The sequence below is a fragment of the Schistocerca cancellata genome, chromosome 2, assembly GCF_023864275.1.
Source record: "Schistocerca cancellata isolate TAMUIC-IGC-003103 chromosome 2, iqSchCanc2.1, whole genome shotgun sequence".
NCBI classification, from domain to species: Eukaryota; Metazoa; Arthropoda; class Insecta; order Orthoptera; family Acrididae; genus Schistocerca; species Schistocerca cancellata.
The window spans coordinates 60,870,537-60,885,369 of NC_064627.1; the positions used below are offsets into that span (position 1 = coordinate 60,870,537).

At 42.6% G+C, this 14,833-nt stretch overlaps 1 protein-coding gene across 3 annotated transcripts in view; it reads left to right on the plus strand.

Moving 5' to 3' along the window:
* The window catches only part of LOC126161334 (trichohyalin), a 447,594-nt gene that overhangs the window by 371,595 nt on the left and 61,166 nt on the right, over positions 1-14,833 (plus strand). The window lies entirely within an intron of this gene.

Here is a 14,833-nt window from a genome sequence, read left to right on the forward strand (position 1 = left end):
TATCCAGATAACCCGGACGGTGTAACACTGCGCCAAGATGTGCTGGCCATGCACCAAGGCATGTTTAGCCACAGGGTGATCCTCATTCCTAACAAACATTGTCTGCCTGTGTCCGTTCATGCGAATGGACAGTTTGTTGCTGGTCATTCCCACATAAAAAGCTTCACAGTGTAGGCAGGTCTGTTGGTAAATCATGTGGGCGCTTTCACACGTGGCTCTGCCTTTGATCGTGTACACCTTCCGGGTTACAGGACTGGAGTAGGTGGTGGTGGGAGGGTGCATGGGACAGGTTTTACACTGGGGGCGGTTACAAGGGTAGGAGCCAGAGGGTAGGGAAGGTGGTTTGGGGATTTCATAGGGATGAACCAAGAGGTTACGAAGGTTACGTGGGCGGCAGAAAGACACTCTTGGTGAAGTGGGGAGGATTTCATGATGGATGGATCTCATTTCAGGGCAGGATTTGAGGAAGTCATATCCCTTCTGGAGAGCCACATTGGGAGTCTGATCCAGTCCCGGAAAGTATCCTGTCACAAGTGGGGCACTTTTGGGGTTCTTCTGTGGGAGGTTCTGGGTTTGAGGGGATGAGGAAGTGGCTGTGGTAAATTGCTTCTGTACCAGGTTGGGAGGGTAGTTGCGGGATGCGAAAGCTGTTTTCAGGTTGTTGGTGTAATGGTTCAGGGATTCCGGACTGGAGCAGATTCGTTTGCCACGAAGACTAGGCTGTAGGGAAAGGACTGTTTGATGTGGAATGGGTGGCAGCTGTCATAATGGAGGTACTGTTGCTTGTTGGTGGGTTTGATGTGGATGGACGTGTGAAGCTGGCCATTGGACAGGTGGAGGTCAATGTCAAGGAAAGTGGCATGGGATTTGGAGTAGGACCAGGTAAATCTGATGGAACCAAAGGAGTTGAGGTTGGAGAGGAAATTCTGGAGATCTTCTTCACTGTGAGTCCAGATCATGAAGATGTCATCAATAAATCTGTACCAAACTTTGGCTTCGCAGGCCTGGGTAACCAAGAAGTCTTCCTCTAAGCGACCCATGAATACGTTGGCGTACGAGGGGGCCATCCTGGTACCCATGGCTGTTCCCTTTAATTGTTGGTATGTCTGGCCTTCGAAAGTGAAGAAGTTGTGAGTAAGGATGAAGCTGGCTACGGTGATGAGGAAAGAGGTTTTAGGTAGGGTGGCAGGTGATCGGCGTGAAAGGAAGTGCTCCATCGCAGCGAGGCCCAGGATGTGCGGAATATTTGTGTATAAGGAAGTGGCATCAATGGTTACAAGGATGGTTTCCGGGGGTAGCAGACTGGGTAAGGATTCCAGGCGTTCGAGAAAGTGGTTGGTGTCTTTGATGAAGGATGGGAGACTGCATGTAATGGGTTGAAGGTGTTGATCTATGCAGGCAGAGATACGTTCTGTGGGGGCTTGGTAACCAGCTACAATGGGGCGGCCGGGATGATTGGGTTTGTGAATTTTAGGAAGAAGGTAGAAGGTAGGGGTGCGGGCTGTCAGTGGGGTCAGGAAGTTGATGGAGTCAGGTGAAAGGTTTTGTAGGGGGCCTAAGGTTCTAAGGATTCCTTGAAGCTCTGCCTGGACATCAGGAATGGGATTACCTTGGCAAACTTTGTATGTAGTGTTGTCTGAAAGCTGATGCAGTCCCTCAGCCACATACTCCCGGCGATCAAGTACCACGATCGTGGAACCCTTGTCTGCTGGAAGAATGACGATGGATCGGTCAGCCTTCAGATCACGTATAGCCTGGGCTTCAGCAGTGGTGATGTTGGGAGTAGGATTAAGGTTTTTTAAGAAGGATTGAGAGGCAAGGCTGGAAGTGAGAAATTCCTGGAAGGTTTGGAGTGGGTGATTTTGAGGAAGAGGAGGTGCATCCTGCTGTGATGGAGGACGGAACTGTTCCAGGCAGGGTTCAATTTGGATAGTGTCTTGGGGAGTTGGATCATTAGGAGTAGGATTAGGATCATTTTTCTGCATGGCAAAGTGATATTTCCAGCAGAGAGTACGAGTGTAGGACAGTAAATCTTTGACGAGGGCTGTTTGGTTGAATCTGGGAGTGGGGCTGAAGGTGAGGCCTTTGGATCGGACAGAGGTTTCGGATTGGGAGAGAGGTTTGGAGGAAAGGTTAACTACTGAATTAGGGTGTTGTGGTTCCAGATTGTATTGATTAGAATTTTGAGGTTTTGGGGGGAATGGAGCTGGAAGTGGGAGATTGAATACATGGGTGAGACTGGGTTTGTGTGCAATGAGAGCAGGTTGAGGTTTGCTGGAAAGGTTGTGAAGGGTGAGTGAGTTGCCTTTCCAAAGGTGGGAAACCAGGAGGTTGGATAGTTTTTTAAGGTGGAGGGTGGCATGCTGTTCTAATTTGCGGTTGACCTGTAGGAGGATGCTCTGAACAGCCGGTGTGGATGTGGGAGAGGAAAGATTGAGGACTTTTATTAAGGATAAGAGTTGACAGGTGTGTTCATTGGCTGAGTTGATGTGTAGGTGAAGGATTAGGTGGGTGAGGGCAATGGATTGTTCAGTTTGGAACTGGTATAGGGACTGATGGAAAGAAGGGTTACAGCCAGAGATGGGAACTTTCAGTGTGAGGCCTTTGGGGGTAATGCCAAATGTCAGACAAGCCTGAGTAAATAAAATATGGGAGTGTAATCTGGCTAGGGCGAAGGCATGTTTGCGGAGGGAATGTAAATAAAACTTAATGTGGTCATTGTGGGGATGTTGTGAGGGTGACATGGTATTAGAAGGTGGAAAGTGTAACATGTGGCTGAAATGAAAATGAAAATAAAAATATATGCGGAAAGCTAAAGGTGAACTAAAAAGCAACTGGAGATCTGGTGTGAAAAAAGTTGAAAAAGTGTTGGTTAAAGATGAGCTACGTTGATCCTGTGGTGAACTTGGGTTGGTAAACAACGATGTTCACAAAGGTTAGGTGGTTGTATGGCCGCCTAAACACGTTAAAGGATGGAGAAATTTGCGAAAACCACCTTCCCTACCCTCTGGCCCCCCGGTGTAAAACCTGTCCCATGCACCCTCCCACCACCACCTGCTCCAGTCCTGTAACCTGGAAGGTGTACACGATCAAAGGCAAAGCAACATTTGAAAGCACCCACATGCGGTACCTACTGACCTGCCTACACTGTGAAGCTTTCTATGTGGGAAAGACCAGCAACAAACTGTCCATTCGCATGAATGGACACAGGCAGACAGTGTTTGTTGGTAATGAGGATCACCCTGTGGCTAAACATGCCTTGGTGCACGGCCAGCACATCTTGGCACAGTGTTACACCGTCCAGATTATCTGGATACTTCCCAGTAACACCAACCTGTCAGAACTCCGGAGATGGGAACTTGCCCTTTAATATATCCTCTCTTCTCGTTACCCACCAGGCCTCTACCTCCGCTAATTTCAAGTTGCCACCGCCGCTCATACCTCACCTGTCATTCAACATCTTTGCCTCGACTGACATCTCTGCCCAAACTCTTTGCCTTTACAAATGTCTGCTTGTGTCTGTGTATGTGCGGATGGATATGTGTGTGTGTGTGTGTGTGTGCGCGAGTGGATACCTGTCCTTTTTCCCCCTAAGGTAAGTCTTTCCGCTCCCGGGAGTGGAATGGATCCTTACCCTCTTCCAAAAACACACATCTTTTCGTCTTTCCATCTCCTTTCCTCTTTCCTGATGAAGCAACCGTTGGTTGTGAAAGGTTGAATTTTTTGTGTATGTTTGTGTTTGTTTGTGTGTGTATCGACATGCCAGCGCTTTCGTTTGGTAAGTCACATCATCTTTAGTCACATCATTATATATATATATATATATATATATATATATATATATATATATATATATATATATATATATATTTAAAAAGAAAGATGATGAGACTTACCCAACAAAAGCGCTGGCAGGTCGATAGACACACAAATAAACACAAACATACACACAAAACTGTAGCTTTCGCAACCAACGGTTGCCTCGTCAGGAAAGAGGGAAGGAGAAGGAAAGACAAAAGGATATGGGTTTTAAGGGAGAGGGTAAGGAGTCATTCCAATCCCGGGAGCGGAAAGACTTACCTTAGGGGGGAAAAAAGGACAGGTATACACTCGCACACACACACATATCCATCCATACACACAAGACACAAGCAGACATGTGTATGGATGGATATGTGTGTGTGTGCGAGTGTATACCTGTCCTTTTTTCCCCCTAAGGTAAGTCTTTCCGCTCCCGGGATTGGAATGACTCCTTACCCTCTCCCTTAAAACCCATATCCTTTTGTCTTTCCTTCTCCTTCCCTCTTTCCTGACGAGGCAACCGTTGGTTGCGAAAGCTAGAGTTTTGTGTGTATGTTTGTGTTTATTTGTGTGTCTATCGACCTGCCAGCGCTTTTGTTGGGTAAGTCTCATCATCTTTCTTTTTAAATATATTTTTCCCACGTGGAATGTTTCCCTATTATATTCATTATATATATATATATATATATATATAGATAACAAAGATGATGAGACTTACCAAACGAAAGCGCTGGCAGGTCGATAGACACACAAACAAACACAAACATACACACAAAATTCTAGCTTTCGCAACCAACGGCTGCTTCATCAGGAAAGAGGGAAGGAGAGGGAAAGACGAAAGGAGGGGGAAAGACGAAAGGATGTGGGTTTTAAGGGAGAGGGTAAGGAGTCATTCCAATCCCGGGAGCGGAAATACTTACCTTAGGGGGGAAAAAAGGATGGGTATACACTCGCACACACACACATATCCATCCACACATATACAGACACAAGCAGACATATTAAAAGGCAAAGAGTTTGGGCAGAGATGTCAGTCGAGGCGGAAATGCAGAGGCAAAGATGTTGTTGAATGACAGGTGAGGTATGAGTGTCGGCAACTTGAAATTAGCGGAGATTGAGGCCTGGTGGATAACGGGAAGAGAGGATGTATTGAAGGGCAAGTTCCCATCTCTGGAGTTCGGATAGGTTGGTGTTAGTGGGAAGTATCCAGATAACCCGGATGGTGTAACACTGTGCCAAGATGTGCTGGCCGTGCACCAAGGCATGTTTAGCCACAGGGTGATCCTCATTACCAACAAACACTGTCTGCCTGTGTCCATTCATGCAAATGGACAGTTTGTTGCTGGTAATTCCCACATAGAATGCGTCACAGTGTAGTCAGGTCAGTTGGTAAATCACGTGGGTGCTTTCACACGTGGCTCTGCCTTTGATCGTGTACACCTTCCGGGTTACAGGACTGGAGTAAGTGGTGGTGGGAGGGTGCATGGGACAGGTTTTACACCGGGGGCTGTTACAAGGGTAGGGAAGGTGGTTTGGGGATTTCATAGGGATGAACTAAGAGGTTACGAAGGTTAGGTGGACGGCGGAAAGACACTCTTGGTGGAGTGGGGAGGATTTCATGAAGGATGGATCTCATTTCAGGGCAGGATTTGAGGAAGTCGTATCCCTGCTGGAGAGCCACATTCAGAGTCTGATCCAGTCCCGGAAAGTATCCTGTCACAAGTGGGGCACTTTTGGGGTTCTTCTGTGGGAGGTTCTGGGTTTGAGGGGGTGAGGAAGTGGCTGTGGTAAATTGCTTCTGTACCAGGTCGGGAGGGTAGTTGCGGGATGCAAAAGCTGTTATCAGGATGTTGGTGTAATGGTTCAGGGATTCCGGACTGGAGCAGATTCGTTTGGCACGAAGACCTAGGCTGTAGGGAAGGGACCGCCGCTCACACCTCACCTGTCATTCAACAACATCTTTGCCTCTGTACTTCCACCTCGACTGACATCTTTGCCCAAACTCTTTGCCTTTACAAATGTCTGCTTGTGTCTGTATATGTCGGATGGATATGTGTGTGTGTGCGAGTTTATACCTGTCCTTTTTTCCCCCTAAGGTAAGTCTTTCCACTCCCAGGATTGGAATGACTACTTACCCTCTCCCTTAAAACCCACATCCTTTCGTCTTTCCCTCTCCTTCCCTCTTTCCTGATGAAGCAACCGTGGGTTGCGAAAGCTTAAATTTTGTGTGTGTGTTTGTGTTTATTTGTCTGTCTATCAACAGACCAACACTTTTGTTAAATTTCAAGCTTTCGCAACCCATGGTTGCTTCATCAGGAAAGAGAGAAGGAGAGGGAAAGACGAAAAAATGTGGGTTTTAAGTGAGAGGGTAAGGAGTCATTCCAATCCCGGGAGCGGAAAGACTTACCTTAGGGGGAAAAAAGGACAGGTATACACTCGCACACACACACACACACACATATCAATCCACACATATACAGACACAAGCAGACATTTGTAAAGACAAAGAGTTTGGGCAAAGATGTCAGTCGAGGTGGAAGTACAGAGGGAAAGATGTTGTTGAAAGCCTTACCTTAGGGGGAAAAAAGAACAGGTATCCGCTCCCGGGATTGGAATGACTCCTTACCCTCTCCCTTAAAACCCACATCCTTTCGTCTTTCCCTCTCCTTCCCTCTTTCCTGATGAAGCAACCGTTGGTTAAGAAAGCTTGAATTTTGTGTGTATGTTTGTGTGTCTATCAACCTGCCAGCACTTTTGTTTGGTAAGTTCCAGTGTATACCTGTACTTTTTTCCCCCTTAGGTAAGTCTTTCCGCTCCCGGGACTGGAATGACGCCTTACCCTCTCCCTTAAAACCCACATCCTTTCGTCTTTCCCTCTCCTTCCCTCTTTCCTGATGAAGCAACCGTTGGTTGCGAAAGCTTGAATTTTGTGTGTATGTTTGTGTTTGTTTGTGTGTCTATCAACCTGCCAGCGCTTTCGCTTGGTAAGTCACATCATCTTTGTTTTTAGATATATTTTTCCCATGTGGAATGTTTCCCTAAGCGCTGGCAGGTCGATAGACACAAACATACACACAAAATTCTAGCTTTCACAACCAACAGCTGCTTCGTCAGGAAAGAGGGAAGGAGAGGGAAAGATGATAGACGAAAGGACAAAGGATGTGGCTTTTAAGGGAGCAGTTAAGGAGTCATTCCAATCCCGGGAGCGGAAAGACTTACCTTAGGGAAACTTTCCCTCCAATATATGCTCTCTTCCCGTTACCCACCAGGCCTCAACCTCAGCTAATTTCAAATTGCCGCCGCTCATACCTCACCTGTCATTCGACAACATCTTTGCCTCTGTACTTCCACCTCGACTGACATCTTTGCCCAAACTCTTTGCCTTTACAAATGTCTGCTTGTGTCTGTATATGTGCGGGTGGATATGTGTGTGTGTGCGAGTTTATACCTGTTCTTTTTTCCCTCTAAGTTAAGTCTTTCCGAAACATAACAAATAGTTGTGTTCAGTTAATGATGTGTATGGCATTTCTCCACATACATCAGCATGAACAAATTCTCCTGGAGCAGAGGCACAAGTCTGCAGATTTGTCCTACTTAAATCTCTTTCTCTATAGTTCACTGTATTGAGAAGATTGACAATAGAATTTGCTTGAAGTAAATTTTAAATTTGGGATCAAACTGCTATCAGAAATTATCTTCAGAGTGTCAAAGTTTACATGTCCCAACAACCTCTTGAGTTGCAACAGAGCTAAGCCAGATGACGGATGATGCACAATCTACTTGTTTAGTATTTTCCATACAAAACAGTATTCTGTAACAGTGATTTTCAGCTTTTATGCAAATTACTACTGAAAGCCCAAATAAATACCTCAGTCTTATAGTTCTTAAAATGTAATTTTAAATTTTCACTGACTACCGCCTCGCCCTGAAAAAAGATGTTTTCTCAATCCAGGTATTTATAATGCATCCTCCACTGTACAAAGTTTCCTTATATTATTTACTAGCGCATTTAACTTGACTTATCCAATACATACACCATACACAACTGAATTACCTTCCATTTCGACAGTGACATTAAATTTCCTAGTGGTTTAAACACTGAAAATCATTCCTTGTGTGAAATCAGGTATTGTTATGCAGCACAATCAGCACGTCAAACATTATTGCAATTAGTAGCCAGAATATTTCAAATTTCTGCATAGGTTCTTGACTTTCTCCTAATAATTTAAACAGTCTTTTGTTGCATTCCACTCAATAATAGCCTTTCTCATGGCAATAATAATGATCTCGTCCACAGAACATTACTTTATGGGCACTGACTTTTGTCCTTTTTGTGGTAACATTAACAACAGTGAATCCAGTTGCTAAATCTTCAGTCCACAATAAAGGTTGCTCTTCTTTCAGTTACATTGTTCTTAAATTACTGAAAGTTTGCTTGCTTTCATTACATGAGTCCTAAGTCATAATAAACAAACCATATTTCACCTAAGGTCCACCCAAAACTACTGGTTCATTAACGTCTGCAAGATACTGTGCTAATACATCAGCTTTACTAATTTGTTTTGCAATAGTAACAGAGTGAAATATTTTATAATTAAAGAATGGTTGTTTATTTATAGCAGACCACTGGTAAGGAATAATTTTTATCTGTGTCCACATACCATTTGTTGTAGCACATGGTGCAACAGTTTACAAATGGTCAAATTCTGTTGCATGAAATAAAAATAATTAACTCATCCCACAGGTTCTTTGCATCAGTGCCTCAACTGACTTTACTTTACTTCCATCAGAAATTTCTCAGCATGAAACATATTTCCATTTGATATTTGTGTAACTGAAAATGATATACATCAAATTCATGTGTACTATAAACCTGTTTTTGATTATGTATTCTTTTTTAACTTTACAAGCGTAAAATGTTACCCCAAGAAACACACATTTTCTTTGGCCCGTAACCTGCTGAATAGACTGTAATCAGGTTATGACAGGTATTTGTCTTGAATAAAAAGAGTGCTTATGCACAAGGCACAGAAGATAACAATTAAAAATGTTACTAGGATACAGGTACACAATAGAATAAGAGACTGTGTGTTGTCCAGAAGCACCAAAGAGAGAGAGAAAAATACATCAAACACACTAAAATATCATACACATGATCGTATACATGCACACAGACATTCAAAGGTAATCAGCACAAGAAGTGACAATACACAACAGAAACTATAAAAAGGCAGCTACTGGTATCATCTTGGCCTCTGTTACAGTTCTCCTGGTTTCTGTGCCATTTTGATAAGTGTTTTTCTGTCTTTTTTGCTCTAAACTTTTGCTCTCCTCTGTTGGTTGAAACAGCCTTTAGTTTCAGTAGCTAAAGATGATATAATCAAATATTTGTGCATTCCTGTATTTTTGCTTGTACAATGTGGTCACATAAGTGTCTGTCTGTGTGTGTGTGTGTGTGTGTGTGTGTGTGTGTGTGTGTGTGTGTGAGTATGTGTGTGTATACTCTAGCAGAAATAGATTTCATCTAAAAGTTAGCAGCAGAGTTTTCAGTCTTGTTTATGACTCTACTGTTAGATAGGTTGTTAGCTTTATTCCTTAAATTATTTATTGGTAGAAGTTTTTACTTTAATTTCTGTTGGCTGGTACAGTGAATACAAGTCAAGCCAGTCCAATAGTGTTTTGCTCACATGGTGCATAGTTGCAACCAAGACGACTTAGTATGTTACATGCTGTCGATCACTTTGTGTACTGCCATGCATGGCAGGTCAACACTGTTGGCCTATAGACTGGCTGCTGTCTTTCAACTGTCTGGCATACCCTACTCTTATAACAATGAAAACAATCAATTATTGACAAAATTATTTAAGTGGATAGCTAAAAAATCTACTCACCAAGCTGTGGCAAAACACACAGATGAAAGACGGTTGTAATTGGCAAGTTTTTGGAATCAGTGGCTCCTTCTTCAGGCAGAAGGGTTGAAGGGGAAGGAAGAGGGCTGAAGGAAAAGGACTGGAGAGCTCTAGAAAAAGGGGTAGATTTTGGCAAAGTCACCCAGAACCACAATTCAGGGGAGACTTACGGCACGGGATGAGAAGGAAAGAATGTTTGTTGGGGACTGCATTGGACAAGATTTGAAAACCTGAGAGATTAAAGGTGGAATACAGGGTAATATGCCGACAGAGATTACTGCTTAAACACCATGCATGAGTTAATAAGAGTGAAAAGCTAAGTGCATTGTACATAACGGAGATGGGAGGGGGAAGATGAAAAAATAGATGGGAAAGACAATGAAAAGTGTAGAAAACTAAAACGGAGTGAGGTAAAGTGTAGTTACAGTGAAAAAATGCTGAGACAGGAGAAATTAACGTAAATTAAGGCCAAGGACATGTTGTAGTGCTAGTTCCCACCTGCGGAGTTCTTAGAAACTGGTGTCTGGGGGAAGAATCCAGATGGCGCATGTTATGAAACAGGTGCCGAGATCACGAATGTCATGTTGTAGAGCATGGTCTGCAACAGGATATTGCGAGTTGCCACTATACACCCTCTGCCTGTGCCCATTCATCCTAATTGATAATTTGGTGATAGTCATGCTGACATAGAAGGCCAAACAGTGTTTACATAACAGATGGTATATGGCGTGTCATTTCACAGGAGGCTCTCCTTCTGATAATATAAGTTTTGCCAGTTACAGGGCTAGTATAGTTAGTGATAGGAGGGTGCATAGGGCAAGTCTTGCAGTGGGGACGGTCGCAGGGGTAGGAGCCATAGTGTAGGGAGATGAGTGCAGAAGGAGCATAGGGTCTGATAAGAATGTTGCAGAGACTGGGAGGGCACTAGAAAGCTATTCTAGGTGTGGTGGGCAAAATTTCAGACAGAATGAATCTCATTTCAGGGCATGACTTTAGGAAGTTGTGGCCATGTTGAAGTATCTGGTTAACACATTCCATACCAGGATGATACTGAGTCACCAATGGTGTGCTCTGAAGTTGTTTTTTGGAGGGATCAGCAGTACCAATATTGGATGTGATGGCCCAGAAAATCTGCTTTTTAACTAGGCTTGTGGGTTAATTACGTGCAGTAAAGGCTAAGGTGAGAATGGTGTGTATTGCTGTAAAGAGTCTGCATCTGAATACCCCTGACCTGCAATTCTGGGTGGCTTTCCCAAAATCTACCCCTTTTCCTAAACCTCTCCAGTCCTTTCTCTTCACCCCTCTTCCTTCCCAGTTAAAATGTAATTAAAATCTTGTTTTAGTACATTGGAAGGAAACTGGACTGTAGTTATCCGCCAGTACTCTGTAGTCAGTTGAGCCATCCCTCTTTCTATACACTTCCACATCAAGGATGGGAATCATACTGTTTGTTTCAATTTCCACTATGTATCGGACATCAGCATAGTATTGATTGAGGGATGATGGTTATGCAAATCTCCTTCACTGTTGTGTCAAGTGACAGTTATCAGTTTCAGAATGTATGTTGGGTCTCTGCAGAATTACCATGAGTAAAGATGCAGAGATTGGATCTACCAGAGGGAGGAGGTGTTTAGTGCCACCACTATTTTTTTGGTTTACTGACAGAAAGCCATGGAAGCTGGCATGCATAGAGCTGACAAAAACACCAATACATTAGATGTGGCACTGGGTGATTTCCATACTGTGGGTGAGCCTTGGGCCAGCATCACAGTAATGAAGATACAGCAGAAAGGCAGCAAGGGCAGGCCAGTTACTACACCTCCAAGCACTGGACTTGCTGATTGTTGAGGTGACATGGTGCTGCAAGCAGTCAACATGAGACTTGGCATCCACCAACCGTAGGCTTATTGCCTAAGCCCAACACTGTGGACTTAATGCCTCCAGGTTCACTTTTGCAACAGCCACTCTTCTGCCTTAGTGGGCAGCTGTTCGAGACCAGGGTGGTTTGGCCACTCTCCCTCCTATGCCTGTGTTGGCATACTGATGATGTAAATCTCCCTTCGCAAGGACAGACAGTGCTGCTGAAGGCTGTCTTCTTCTGCAAGAATGAGGGTGAGTGCCTGAGCGTGCCTGCGTGTCACGCCTTGAGTTGCAGGGCCATGCCCAGATGGTACACGTACTTCTGTGGACTCTACACACCAGCGTTTCTGCCTACTCATTGGCAACACAGCAGGCTGCTGGCTGCCTGCTTGCAACAATAATTCTCAGCACTTGCTGTCTTTAGCATGGTTTCAAAGGGGTGTTGCACTGCAGAGTGGTGCTACAAGTGTTGTAACTTGTTCCTAAATAAAATGTATTACTATTAATGATGTTTCTATGAGCAACTATTGGTCATTATCCTAATAACTACTCACTACAGCTCAACCTGGCACTGTAAAGTTCATCCACCCCGAGCCTCTACACAGTACATGAGCACATTGTCATACGTTTATAGGAAAATCATGGGTCGTTCCGCTGTGCAGTGCTCATCACTGTGAGGATGCCCACTCAGTTTCTCAGTTGGAATGAGGGGAGGAGGTGATGTGCATGGTGCATAGTTGCATGTTTACGGGCCTTGAGTCAGTTTTCTAAATAGATTGGAGTTAGTTCAATGGGCATAGCAGCTTATTCTTGGTACAGATGTCTCCAGCAGGTGTCCTTAATGAGTTATCTGGAAAGTGCAAAACTTTGTTTTATATGATAAGTTATCTGGAGCAGTTTGCATGTAAATTGAAGAACATTGTACAATAGGGACCAACTGCATGAGGCAGTGAATTGTTAAGACACTCACTTCATATTTGAGAGGATGGAGTTTGTTCTGTTCAGCCATTCTAATTTAGGTTTCCTGTGGTTATCCTAAATCATTTTCAGCAAAATGCTGGAATGGTTTCATTATCACGGCCAAGTTGATCGCCCATTCTGCCTTCATAAAAGCATAATTGTATGTTCTGTGTGTTGTGTATTTTGAGCTATTTGCTTTCATTTTACTATGATGACCAACCCTATAACATTGTGAATTGATCCCTGGATGAATAAATAAATAACATTAAATAAATAAATATGTCTCTGCATTGTTGTGAGCACCCTCTGTGGTGAAAGCTGGCCTCATTGATATCAGATTGATTATCTTCACACAGTAAAAATGCAGAGAATGACATCTTTTATTTTTTTAATGTCTGGATTCCATGTTGTGATTAAGTGGAAGCTGTCATCCTGATTGATAAGGGCCTCAGACAGTTGTATTTCCACTGACAGTGGGATTCCAAAATTTTAAGTATGGACCACAGTTTTTTGTTTCATTATATTTCATCAAATGATCAGTAGGAATACAGTGCTGGCTTGGAAAAAGTGAGTATGCTGCTGCTGTTCAATGATACACTCCTGAGCAGTGTGCATAATTTGCCCTATATATGATTTGCTGCATTTGCACGAAATCTTGTAAACACCTGCATTGTGCCATCCTAAGTTGTCTTTCACTGATCTGCTGAAATTTTTGATGGAGTATGAAAGATCAATTTCACTTTATGTTTCCTTAGTAATCTGCTTATTTTCACCAAAATATTTTCAATATATGGCAGGTAGGCTGTTATCTTGAAGGCCTTATCATCTTTCTTGTACTGTCATTTATATGTCTGTAATGCTGTTTGTATCTACTGAGATTAATATCCATTTTCCAGGAACACAATTTGGATGTGTTCCAGTTTGCTAGCAAGTTATTGCCACCTGAGATAATATGGACTCTGTAAATCAAAGTCTTTAGAATGCCCTTTGTTTGAGCTCGATGGTAGCAATTAGTGGCACATAAATACAAGTCTGTATGAGTGGGCTTTCAACATACACTTGGACATTCAGACTCTGCGCCAAAATATTGTGGCATCAAGTTACAGACATCCATCAATTCCACCAAAATTTCATGGAAGAATCTATATGCCAAGAACATTTTAAATTTAAAATAGAATGTTATTTTGATGTATATAAAACAATTCTGCCTGATCAAGAGATTACAAAACTAAATTGGATTTTGTCTAGGGAAAGGATTGTGAGAGTTACTGGTGTTTTAATGCATTTAAAGTATTTAAAATATCATCTTTCAAGTAAAAGTAGTTATCAGAATCGGGACACTTTCACCTCATGATTTATGTCAAATATGTCAATTACTTGAAGAGTCACAATTAAGATGAGCACTTATTTCATGTGAGGTTCGGTGAGTTTAGTTCATGGAAGCTCTCTCACATAAAACTTATAACTTTACTGTGATTAAGAGGTGGTCCTGTCATCCAATAAATGTTTGTAGTGTTAGGCACAGTTTCTAAAAAGGAAACCAAATGCAAAAAATTAGATTTATGTAATGATAATGGTATGGTAAATATAAATAAAATGACTAATACAACAGATATGTAGAATTTGAAGCAATGTTAAGCTATAACAAAACGTGTCTGTTATGTTACATGAGAAACAACTTTATTACACAAAATTTTAGGTTGCACATTACAAAGGAGTTTTCATCTGAAGTAATCAATTATATTTAATTGAGACCTTGCAATTGATATTAGACTGACAAATATGCAGATAATTCAATAGAAATATATCACAGTTCTTCCTTTGTGGTGTTTGCTTTCAGCAGATTTGCACAAGTCAAGTTACTACCAGTGTCTTGCTGAATCTTTTCTGCATTGCTTTAGGTAGGTGATGCAACAAAGCTAATTCGGTAAGATGTTCTTTAGGAACATATTTAGGTGCCTGGGAAAAATTCATCCCCTTGGACAGGATTTCTGTGTCAGTATCACTATCAGTATAGCAATAAAGGCTAACCTCCATTCAATGCCTATCTCGTTTTAGTTCTTTCTCAGTTGTCTTCTGCTGTAGAGTGTCAAACTTCTTTTTCTTCTGTCCATTAAAGACTGTTTCACATGACCTGCTGGCTTGTTGGTAGGGCAAGAAATTAATCTGCTGGAGCACAAGGGTTCAATTACATTCCCAGTCAACTGACTCTACTAGCAGGATCAAATTACATGATATTATGTTCTGTATATGGCACTGGCCTAGTAGTATATACATCACCCTGATGAAGATCACTTACAACA